This window comes from Tupaia chinensis, unplaced genomic scaffold (assembly GCF_000334495.1).
Source record: "Tupaia chinensis unplaced genomic scaffold, TupChi_1.0 Scaffold145147_1, whole genome shotgun sequence".
NCBI lineage: Eukaryota > Metazoa > Chordata > Mammalia > Scandentia > Tupaiidae > Tupaia > Tupaia belangeri.
Genome location: NW_006205007.1, coordinates 1,705,986 through 1,719,333, shown reverse-complemented (window position 1 = coordinate 1,719,333; position 13,348 = coordinate 1,705,986).

Here is a 13,348-nt window from a genome sequence, read left to right as displayed (position 1 = left end):
TTGTGAATTTCCATTATTGTTCATTGGCTATTTATTACATTTAATTTATAAGTATTATAGTCATACATATATGTTAAAAATACAGAATTAAACTAATGGATAACTAGTAGTATGTCTGTCTTTTTAATTATGTAATCCCTTTTATTCTATTTATTTAAGAACATTTTATACAGAAAATGAGTTAATAGTTTTTTTTTTAATTTTTAACTCAACAATTCTAAATTTAAAACTTCTAATAAACAATGTTAGGGTTAATCAACAAACAGTTGGCTTTCATGAAACTTCTTTATCATAATAAGATTATTCTTTTTTTGAAAGAAGAAAATCAATTAAAATATTATAATTTTCCAACTTTCGAATTAAAATCCAAATGCATATTTACCAAGACCATATTACTTATTGAAGCCGGAGTGGCCATGCTTTTTGGTTGCAACAAAACCACTACTTTACTCAAAAAAGAAAAATGTCTATTTTTAAAGAAAATGCACCACACAAACACACTCCCCTCAAATGAACTTCCAGAGGAAAATATAAGTAGATATAATTAATGTGATCTTTTGTCCAATTCCTAATATCAGAGTGGAATTTTTCTTTCCTTTTCTAGAATTGAATCTCATAATCTCTGCCCTTATATAACTGTGGCGTATATCTGACAACTTTAAAGTATTCATAAATTAAATCCAAACTGCCCCAGGACCTGGTTGACGCAAATCTCTCATCCTGTGTCTGTGAAGGGCAAGAGTAACTTAGTGAACTAGGGTCACTAAAATAACCAAAACCATGTATTCCAAATGAAGTAAACAAATGCTTTTAAGAGTGACTTAACTGGCCTAATTTATGGATTCATAATTCCAAGATTCAAAATTCATTTAATGTTTACTTTGTGGCCACAACAAAATCCTAAAGGACTATTTATAAATTCTTACCACAGTTTCATAAAGAGAAAAAGTTTAGCTCATTTGCCACTTACATTAAAATATGAGACTCTTGCTCTCTTTTTAAAATTTTCTATAGAGTGCATACACTTGCTGGAGAGAAAGAAGAGAAAGAGAAAGTGAGAAAGCAACCCCATTGGGTGATAGTCACACTCCAATCCTTCCTCCTCCATTCTCTTCTTGGGATTTGGGGCACACAAGCATGTTTAGCTGGGTGTGTTTCTCAAGCCACTGGATTCAGGACTTGAACCATGTAGTTTACATGTAGAATCCAGCTACCTTCACTACTATCCCACCAGCTGGCCCAAGAATCTCTTTTGAAGCCAACTCATTGAATGTGAATATATACATAGGGCAGCTAAAGCTCGGTAAATCAGTCAGATAAAATTGAAGTTCATTATCTCAGATATTTAATTTATTTGGTCTACGAATACTTTAAAATTAGTTGCCAATATCTAAAATGACAAAATTTCACATGAAAAAAATCAGAATTTTCTGTTCTTTCTTGGAAAATCAGAAGGTGTGTCATCATACATGCTGAGCAGACATTCCTACAAGGTAACAAAGCACTGGTACCAGATAGAGAATGTCCCTCTAAGTGGGTCCTTAAGTTCTCCCTCTGTTAGGAGAGCTTGCTAGGATATTTCTTTCTTTCATGCACTGTCTGTAGGTATCTGAATTTGTGACCTGTTAGCATTGGAGTTGGAGCTGTGAATTCTGGGATAGCATTAGATTTTTAGACTTTTCAATCTACTATACATGACAGAATTTTATATTTTTATTTCATAGGTACATATAAATGTATTGTTTCTTTAAAAAGAATTATTTTATTTAACTTTTTGTCTATTTATTTATTTAAATTTGACCAGAGCAGGACATTTTGCTGTAGGGCATGTATGCTCACCAGAGAGAGAGAGAGAGAGTGAGAGAGAAACAGAAAGTGAGAAAGTAAGCCACCAGGTCTGGGACTCAAATCATGGTCAGCCATGTGGGAGTCCAGCACCCTCAACCACCATGCCTGTATTATATAAATGTATTATTGAAGTTGTTCAGGATGAAAAATAGCCTACACAAAGAGTAAGCTGCCTCTGGGCCTGCTGTCAGGTCCAGAACCCAAACTGCCATTGGGTAACCAAGATATTTCAATGTGTGCGTTTCAACAATAGTGCTTATACCAGGTATTTTCATGCTGTACTGTTAATAAAAAACATCAACAAATATACCTAATTGACTAGTCAAATAAAATACCCATACTAGTATTTTATACTTTATTTTCCTACAGCAAACTTTAAAACACACATAACACACACACACACACACACACACACACACACACACACACCTCTAAGTACAGTAGGCATATCATTAACTGTTAAAGATACCCTTTTTAGTAATAACTTCAAAGTAAAAATACCCTAGTTCTTTTTATTTCCTGCTTCAACATTCAAAAGCTTCAATCTCCTGAGCCATGGTTGTGGTTCACTGAGAATTGCAACGAGGGATAGCAGTCCTCACAATCATGATTTGGTCCTGATATTCTGCCTCTACTTTGGCAAGAGTGGAGGAAAAGAAAAAAAATAGGAAAAAAAAAAACATTGTCTGACAAGAAATTTTGTGACCTTCCTCTCATACCAAAAGAAGACAGTTGTTCTCGCTATCTGCAATAGAGAGATACTACTCCAAGCTCTCACCTACAGGAATGAAAAACTTTAAGTTTTTGTTGAAATTTACTTAATGTTTCTCCTGCTTATTTATCCACAAATATTGCCCCAAAGTATAAGCAAGTACACTTACAGTTAGATAATACCATTGTCTAGGAAGACTATTTGGCAGGCTGTTTTTTCTAAAAAAAAATTATGTGATCTACCTCCACAGGAACAAAATATTTTAAATAAACTAACTTTTACAAAGTTTCTTGTGAAGAGCTCATATACCCCAAGTGTGTGTGTGTGTGTGTGTGTGTGTGTGTGTGTGTGTGTGTGTGTGTGTGCTTGGGCACAGACCCTAAATGGAGGAGAAGATAAAAAAAAATATTTACCCAAAGAGCACATGCCAGAGAGAGAGAGGGAAAAGACACCTTCTAGGGAAGCATGGTGACATCATAATCCCTTTTCCTCCATTTCTCCATTCTGACAGTATTTCAGGCACACATGCACATATGTTTTTCAAGCCACCAGGACTAGGATTCAAATCACATAGTTGGCTGTGTGGGATCCAGAACTCTTAACCCCTAAACCACTAGACCAAGAGTGAGGCTGGTTTGTACTTCCTTTTTCTGTAGGCTTCCACAGTATTCCACCATCTTTTTTTTTTTTTTTTTTTTGTATTTTTTTTTAGAGAGATTTTTGCTATAGGGCGCTTGCGCTTGCCAGACAGAGAGACAGAAAGTCAGAAATCACTCCCCGGGGGGATGGCCATGCCACAATCCCTTCTCGTCCATTCTCCTCTTGGGATCTTGGGCACGCACGCACACGCACCCGGCATGAGTTTAAGCCACCGGGTCTGGGACTCAAACCGCGGTCAGCTATGTGGAAGTCCAGCGACACAGCCATTACGCTAACTGCTGGTCCCAGATGAGGCAGTTCTTAGGAGTGTCCCAGATAATGTTTTGTTTTGCTTTATCCCCCCTCTACTTTTACCTAATTAGAGAGGCAGAGTAACAGGACCAAATCACAAACAGTAGGGGGAAACTATGAGGACTGTTTTCCCTTGTTGCAAATCCCGGTGAAACCATGAAATCAAGAAGCTTTTACTTCTTGACCATTATGTGTACTTTCATTGCACACAGAGATGGAGATTCAGGGCTTAGGCACTAGTCCTTCTACCTCAAAGTAGACAATAGTCAAGTGCTTCCTCCCTTCCTTCTCTTTCCTCTGGTTGGTTTACATGGAGACTGCATTGTTTCTCTCAAGATGCTCATCATATTCAGCGTTCCTGGGCAACAGACCCTGCTATTTATTTTGTTTTTCTTTTCTCTCAAATTTTATTCTACTAATTTCTCTTCTTTAAGGGCTCTGATTGATGTCTGGGTCATTTAAATTAACTTAGTAAATTTATCTGAGCAACAGTTTAACAGATAATAAAAGGGCCAACAGTAGAGACTATTTGGTTCAAGTGAACCCTCCCACAAACACCCTTCAAATCACTCTGTATAAGCAAGTATCTGCCAAAGCAATATTGGTTCCAGCAGCACCTAATTTAAGCTTTAAAGTACAAAAAAGAAGGTACTGTAAGAGTAAATTTACTTGAGAAAAAAATTGAATTTTTAGTGAGGGAATGAAATATCTTAATTTATAGCTTGATTTAATCTATAGTTCAATACTAGTGTAAAAGATATTGTTGTAGCCCAGAGTTTCATTTCCTAAGGTAAATTTTGAAGTTACATAGTTTAGAGTACAGGCTAGTGTTTTGTTAAGAATATTTTCTGAATATTCATAACTTCTGTCTTAAGTTTAGTGCTCCACTACAATGTATCTGTTGTGATATACCAATTAAAATTCACTGTTTATATCCATGAACTCCCTAACTTCATTGACATAACTCAAGGCTTCCAATCTTTTCTTTCATTTTTCCTAAAGACTTAATTACTTAACTTAAAAGTTTCATTTTCAACATATCCTTTATGACAAATCCTGAGAGATTTGACCAGAGGGTGAGAGAAGTGAGAAAGTAAGCTGCTAGGTACAGGATTCGAGCTGCAGTCAGTCATGTAGGAGTCTTAATCATCACGCCACATGCTGGCCCCAGTTTTCACCTTTTATCAAGACCTTTCTAATCCTTTTTGTCTTGAGGTGTATCTGTTATAATATTGACAATAATATACTTTGCATTTACATAATAACTTTTTTCATTTTTTATTTTTAATTTTCCTGAGTAGTTTCCTTTTTTATTCCTGTGTTCTCATAAATATCATTTAATCATTTCTTAAATAAAATTAATCCAATGTGAAAATATTTATATTGAACAGGCAAACTTAACCTTTTCAGTTTTTTGTAGTTATTCATATATTTAGAATTCTTAACAATCTTAATAATTCATTTTGTATGATATGTATTCTTTATGTAATATGTTGTTCCTCTTATATTTTATTGGTGAAAGTCCCTTTGTTTCCTTTTTAAATAATTTGGAAGTTATTGGATCAATTTCTATTCCAATAAATATATAATACCGCTATTTAAATTTTATTGAGTATATTCTAAGTATTTATATAGAGAGAATTAAGTATTTCCACACATAGACTCATCTGGTTTTCCCAATAACCCTGCATAATGGGGATATTACCCTCTTTTTACATTTGAGGAATCTAAGACTAAAAGAAGTCACACAGCTAGTCAATCAGGGAGTTCAATTTCTAATCCAGGTAATGTATCTCCTGTTCACACTCTTAACCACTAGACCACACCTTTTTTTCCCCCTAGTCTTTATTACTAAGTCTAGCAGGTTTACTTTAATTTATTTATAGAGAACTTCCTACTAACAACATAAAATATGCATTTTTCACACATACAAAAAAACATAAGTAAACCATTTGTCTCAATATAATCCCAACAATTCATAAAACCATGAACCATAAAGATTACATTACCAGAAATGCAATAAAATTAGTAATTAATAATAAAGAATAGCTAAAAATATAATTTAAACAAGTACTTTGAAATAACTCATGACAAAAAAGCCCTCAAAAGAAAACTTACAGATAATAATGGAATTGCATTATATGCAAATTTAACTTCCACAAATTGTATGCTTACCTGTGAGAGAAAAAGAGAGTGCAACTGAGATATAAATAGCTATAGATATATAGTGGACGATTCCGCCTGCCATTCTGCTCAAAGTGCAGGTGCTTGTGAAAAGGCAGAGCTGTTCTGCTCTGTTAACTCTGCTGGTCTTTATGCAGTGCATATTGCACTGTAGTGAATAGGGTACATGATCTTAAAGATAACATCATAGTATCTTTCACTTCAGGTAATGACAGGGCAGATAACTTGGCCCAGAGCATGAATTGAAGCCAACCAGCAGATTGACCATGAAGTTATGAAGCTTGGGTTTCAGGGTTCCACACTTACATTCTTCTTTCCAAGGCCCTATGATATTTTTATTCTATCTCTTAAAGAGTGACCCATAAATTGTATAAACTTTAAGATATGAAGAACATGATGAGATAGCAAAAAAAATCAAAGAGTTCACAATGATAGTGATGAATGACCATGTCAAGAACCAGGTGAACATAGAAATCCAGATACATCTGGTCTTTGGGGCACATCTGAGCAGGAGACATTTGCAGATCTATTAACAGAAGGAGCATTGAGTAGTTTAGCAATCAATACCTTTGACAAATTCTTGATCTAGAACAACAAAAGTGGAGTCTAGACTTGGCAACAGAGTTGGTGGTGGCTCTGGTAATAACCCCTCGTGGTCTCACCCTCAGAGAAAAGATGATTGAAAAGTAATGTAATCTGCAGTGATGCATTTATAGTCATTAAGGTAACAAAAAACCCCCTCAAACCTCGAAACTAAATTAAGGTCACTTCTTTTTCTTGTGCTCCTAAATGCCTGACAAACACAAAAGGAACTTCTTGCTAAGGGAATACAATTTGATTTTAGGCTTCAAATTATATCTACAAGTGATTTTTCAAATACAACATCCAGCACAGGGGGACCAGCAGTTAGAGTAATGACTCTGTCGCTAGACTCCCATGTAGTTTGAGTCCCGGACCCGGTGGCTTAAACTCATGCCAGGCGTATGTGCGTGCGTGCCCAAGATCCCAAGAAGAGAACAAAAGAGAAGCGATTGCGGCGTGGCCATCCCCCTTACGTGGTGATTTCTCGCTTTCTATCTCTCTGTCTCTGTCTTTCTGGAGAGCGCACACACCCTATAGAAAAAGAAAAAAAAAAAACATCCAGCACAAAAAGACAAAAAGATAAGGGAAAAAAAAAAAGACAACATAAGCAACTCAACACAATAGACAATGAAATAGACCATAGGTCTCTATTCAATTAAATTAGTAGACACAGACTATAAAAATAACTATGCTCTTGGAATTAAAAGCATAATCACCAAATATCTGCTAAGGCCTGTAATCTATGAAAAGTGATACAACCTCTCTGGGAAAAAAACAGTAGAAATTCTAGGGTTAAATGCACACACAAAACATTGCTATGCCCCATATAGAGATAAAGAAGACATATACAGGGGGAGAACAAATAAATCCAGAGAGCTGACAAATAAGGTCAGAACAAGCTGACTCTCTTAGATTTAGAAGATATTTTACTATCTTTATTAACATGCCTCAGAATGTATTCTTTCTTTAGAAATACAAAACATGTCCATTGTTAGTGAATTTTCTGTTTTTCTACTTAAAGAGGAATCCTCATGTCATATATTTAAAGGTTACTAAATTTTGCTTGATCTTTCTATAGTATTTTATTAAATAGTCTTTTCATTAAATTCTTACATTGACTGATTCGATGCTGTGCTTCTCTAATTTTCTTCAATATTTCTGGCCACTTTTATATTTGCTTTGTACTTTCTAGTTCTCCATCTAACCATTAGGAACTGGGCTTCCTTTACACTTTGCTCCGGCTTCTGTTTTCTTACCTTGACTCCCTAAGTAATGTCTTCCCTTTGAGAACCTCAAACATTACCCATATGCAATAATTTCACATTTAATCTAATCAGAATCACCCCCTCTCATTTTGTAAATCTTTACATCCTTCAATTTAATGTGATATATGATACTAATAACAGGAGAAATTTAGTCCAGGTTGGAAAATAGAGTATCTACTTGTAAGAGATTGGAAATTGTAAGAGAAAGGAGATCCAGTCTAAGAAATTTATGCTCATTTAGGTTGTTTACTTAAAGGCAGAGACAAACACATGATTCTTCTGAGAAAGAAAACTTGGGGGGGGGAATCAAAATTTTAAAATTTAAGAAAACAAAACTATGTTATCTATTGCTAAACAGCAATTCTCCTCAAAACTTCTGACTTAAAAGAACAAACATTTATTTTATCACAACTTCTTTGGATCAGGAATTTGGTAGTGGTTTAGCTGGGAGACTGGGAGTCAGTCTTTCATGAGACCAGATGTTGACCAGATCTTGAGCCATATGAAGACTTGACTGAGGCTGGAGAATCTGCCAAGGGATCATTCAGAAGGTTGAGTGGCAAAAAGTTAGTTCCTTGCTGCTATTGCCAGAAAGTCTCTGAGACTCCTCCCCAAAGCTGTTTGAGTGTCCCTAATCACATAGCATCTGGTTCCCTCAGAATGAGGAGTCTGAAAGAAAGAGAGAACCACCAGCGGTAGTTAAGGTGTTGGACTTCCACAAGGCCAATCGTGGCCTGAGTGTCAGATCTAGTGACTTGAAAATCACACTGGGCATGTGTGCATGTGTGCCCAAAATCCCAAGAGGAAAATGGAGAAGGAACTGTGGCATGATCATCTCCCCTGGGGGGTGGTTTCTCACTTTCCTTCTGTCTTTCTCTGGAGAATGCTCTATGACAAAAACTAAAAAAAAAAAAAAAAAAAAAAAAAAAAAAAAAAAAAAAAAAAAAAAAAAAAAAAAGGACAGAGAGGAGAGAAAGGGGAGGGGAAGTCTCAATGCTGTCCTGATGGGGTGAGGGGCTAAATTAATCTCTTGAAGAAAGGAATATTAAAAAATTTGTGAAAATATTTAATAATTTCCAGTGGAAGAAGTACCAAAGAGTTAACTTACTTATATTTAATAGTAGAGAGTTTATATGTATCATTTAAAAATTTTGAATACAGTTACGATTTTACTTTAAATTCTAACAGATTTGTAGTTTTTCCCCCTTAAGATTTTTAACAGCTGTATTATAGAAATTAACATACTTGTAGTTAAGAAACATTTCATTACCTGACTGAAGTCAGTCATTATTTTAATTTCACCTTTTTTTAAGTATGCACCATAATCTCTTAATCATTCAACAACCACTTATTGAGTAATTGTGAAATACTGGTCATCCTTCCTCTAAGAACATTGTGTGAAAGTTTTCAAGGGGAGTGTACCAATTCTACATGAACCTAGGTTAAAGCTTGGGCTCTAGTGAGCTATATTCCTATGACCTATGACTTAGCATTCTTCAGTTGTGTTTCTTTACCACCTCTACCCATAAGCATCGTCCATATATATATTCCTCAAAAATTCTACGGACTGAGAAATATCCAAATAACTATGCCAATTGTTTCCATTCATTACTTTAAAAAAAAAAACAGAATAAATGTCAGGGTAATATGTGCTTGCTTATGTTCTTACCTGTACTATGAACACAAATATATGATACTTTAGGACATTGTTCTAATGATTCTCCTCTTTTCTCTGAAACATCAAAATTCCTTTGTCATTGAGCCTTCCCTATCAGAATACAAATTCAGCAAGATTTAGTCCTGGACTTCTCTAACTCCTTCAATTCATGAAGAAACTCTTCTATCTCTTAGCTGTACATACTAATCTACAGACTGAAATTTCCCAATTTACATAATTTCAATTCATAAACCTCCTCTGAACTTCAGATTTCTCACCACCTACCCTCTTGTCCAAAAATCAAGAACAAAACTGTGCTCCAGCTACAGTTTTTTTCAACTTCAGGCCTACAGATGAAGTAGTTACCGGGTAGAGTTGGAGATTATGCTTAGACCCATGGCATTGTCCTCTTCTCAGCAAGGATGAACGTCTGACTTGTCAAAATGGTATCTAGGAGGTTATATGTTACCCACTCTTCAGGAGAACAATATACTACTTGGTGACAACTTGATTTAATCAAGCAATATCTTTCCTGGAAGTACAATTATGTGTTGACATAAAACAAATTCCCTCTGGATCAGCATGAATTCACCTTCCAGGGGCCTTTGCCTAGAGTCATACCTAGTTAGCATCAACCTTTCCCCTATCTTGCTTTCTCCTCTTTTCTATTGGTTTCTGCTGAAAGCACTTCCTTAATAAATCACATAATACATGTATCCTTAAATTAGGGTCTATTTCTGGGGAATCCAACTTGAGACAATATTATTATTTTTGAGAGGTTTTTGCTATAGGGCACATGCACTCACCAGAAAGACAGAGATAGACAAAGAGACCGAAAGCAAAAAATCACCCCCCAGGGGGATGGCCACGCCACAATCCTTTCTCCTTCATTCTCTTCTTGGGATCTTGGGCACACATGCACACGTAGCCAGCGTGAGTTTTAGGCACTGGGTCCAGGACTCAAACTTCGGTCGACTACATGGGAGTCCAGTAACATAACCATTACTCTAACTGCTGGTCCCCTGAGACACTATTATTAACACTGGGAAATGCATACCTTATCCACTGGCCCCACCTTCTCAGGGTATATACTTGCAGCCTTCTGCATTAAGCTCTGGCACTGGCAGTAAGTACCAGGACTCTGTGTAAAAATCAGGCATTCTTTGTACCTGACACTATGCTTCATTTGCACTTAGACCTATCCCTGTGAAAGTATTTTGCTCGCGTTATTGATATGATATCTATAATAAGACACCTTTGTGCCTTGACCTTTTCCATCCATCCTAGAGGTAGTTAGTGACTTACAGGCTTTATATTCAAAGGTCACAATTTCTCCTGATATATATGAGATGCAAGATGTCTGAGAAACTCACACTTGGGACTCTCTCCCCAACCATTACACATCCAACTTTAAATGTTTTTTTTTATTGCCTGAGGGTATGAGCACTCACAAGAAACAGTGAGAGAGAGAGAGAGAAAGCATCCCCTAGTGGGATATAGTCATACCACAATCCCTTCTCCTCCATTTTTTCTATCTTGTCAGGATTTGGGGGACATACATGTGCCAGCATGTTTTTCAAGACACCAGGACCAGGATTTTAACCACATGGTCAGTCACATGGGATCTAGCTCCCTTAACCACTAAACCACAGAGCCTAGCCCAAATTTTAAACTAAAAAACTCTTTTTCAAAAGTACAGGGCTAGGGCCTGCCCAGGTAGCACAGCAGTTAAGCACTGTGCATGCAGAGTCAGCCCTCACATAGTCAGCTGATATTCAAATTTAGGCACTGGCAGCTTGAAAAATATGCTGAGTACATGTGCGTACATTCCCAGTATCCTGATGGGATGGAGAAATGGAGCAGAAAGAATTGCGGCATGGCCAGGCCTCGTAGAAGGTGCTTTCTCTCCTTCTGTCTGTCTCTCTCCGGTGGGTACATGGGCCTTAAGTCAATATTTTAAAAGTTCAAGGCTAAATACCAGTTTCAGATACTGTTAATATCTACCAATAATTTAAATATAAGTACCAAGAATTTAGCCATCTAAAAATAACTGCCACAATGGTATTGAGTAATTGCTCTGGCTTTTAGGACTGTTTTAAACAATTACCACATGTCACTCTAAGTTGTATCTTATTTGCTAAAAGAAATTTCACGTTTCCTTCTGCTTAATTCAAACCCTAGTTTAAGAAATAACATAATTGCAGGGACCAGTAGTTAGCATAATGGCTATGTCACTGAACTCCCATGTAGTTGATCGCAGTTCTAGTCCCGGACCCAGTGACTTAAATTCATGCTAGGCACGTGTGTGTGTGCGTGCATGCCCAAGATCCCTAGAGGAGAATGGAGGAGAAGGGATTGTGGTGTGACCATCCCTCCAGGGGGTGATTTCTCACTTTTTGTCTTTGTCTTTCTGGCAAGCACACGCGCCCCATAGCAAAAACCTCTTAAAAAAAAAAAAACAAAACAGAAATAAAATAACATAATTGGGAACTGAACTGAAATAACTTTGAATTCACTTTTTCAGCTAAACTGATTTTTTTCATGTTTTAATTGCTCCCTAATTTCTCTATTATTGCTGCATGTCCTAAAATAAATTTTCCATCTGCTCTTTCCATGTTTGATTGTCATGTTGGTTCCCTTTGAAAATGCTAAACAAGCAGCTTTCCTAATCACAATTTGTAGCTTGGCACATTTCAATGCTCATTCTGCATGTGAAAAAAAACTTGCTGTTAAAAAATATGGAATAGATTAAATATAACTAAATAATTTTATTTGTCAGTATAGATTGTACTCTGAAGCAGTTTTATTTCCACATCTAGAATATTCTGGTGAAATGAATAATTTCTGGGAAAAAGTGATTAAAAGAGAATAGCAAACATCTGTGCATCTTTCCTCCAAATTTTCTCCAACTTTTACCAAACTCTCAAAAGTTTTTAGCCCAATTTTAAAAAGCGTAGTTCATGTTTGTTTAAAAAGATGAGAATATTCACAGATCCTATAATTAGACAACTTTCTTAAAAGATAAAGAAAATGTTGCTATGTGAATGTTTTACAATTCTGAGTAATGAATTTATATTGAAGTGATTGGAACAATGAGTTATTTTAGAGATTTACCACATACAAGAGTAAAGGATAGTTAAAAGAATAAAATTAACTTCACTGAAAAATACAATTAATGAAGGAGCATGCATTCATCAAGGGTAAATTTAGTTTTCTATATAAGCTAATAGAAAATTTGACCACTTGGCCCTATGGCTGAAGGCATCCATGGTCATTGACTGTTACTTCACCCATTGAAAAATCTGTTATAAATATAAATTAAAACACATCCTATTGTTAGAGCAGTAAATAAGTAAATTCAGAGAAGATGGTTTGTCCACTTACTGTATAAATCTTAAAAATTATCTTTTAGTGTAGGAAAATCATCAAAAGCAAGTTATTTTAGGAAAATAATCAGAGCTGCATATGGACCTTCAATTCACTTATTTTAATGTTATTTTTGATAACCACACCACTGTAAGTAATTTATCTGTCCAATAGGAAGGGATGAATTTAAGAGTATATTCATATGTGAAAAATAATTTAGCAATGAAAAATCATTTGGAAATCATGAGGAATATTTGGCACCTCATAAATGTTCTGAAAATAAAAAATTAAGTTATAAATAACATTTATATGATTATAATGTGTTAATATAATATAAATATATGCATAAAAATATATCAAAATCATACAGAAATAGTAACAGTAGTTTTCTCTGTGTTGTAAAATTTTTGGTAAGTATAATTTTTTTTGTTATATGCATATTTTACAAATGTTTGTAAGAAATTTTTTTTAAATTACAAAAATTATTCTTTAAGTTTTTATGTTGTAATGAAATATTACATATTTTATATATATATTTATGTATATATATATATACATGTATCAAAGAATAATGCACACTATCTTAACTAATTAATAGAATTAATGTGAAAAAAATATGGGCTGTGCCTTTTAGTTAGAGTGATATGCTTGGAGGAAGTCAGGAGTTCGTACTATTAATTTTTAGAGTAGTTTTCAACATGAAGAGACAGAATCTGTTACCTTTTCACCTCTGTTTTAAACAGAAATGTGTGTGTGCAACCTAAATCTATGGGATGATATTTC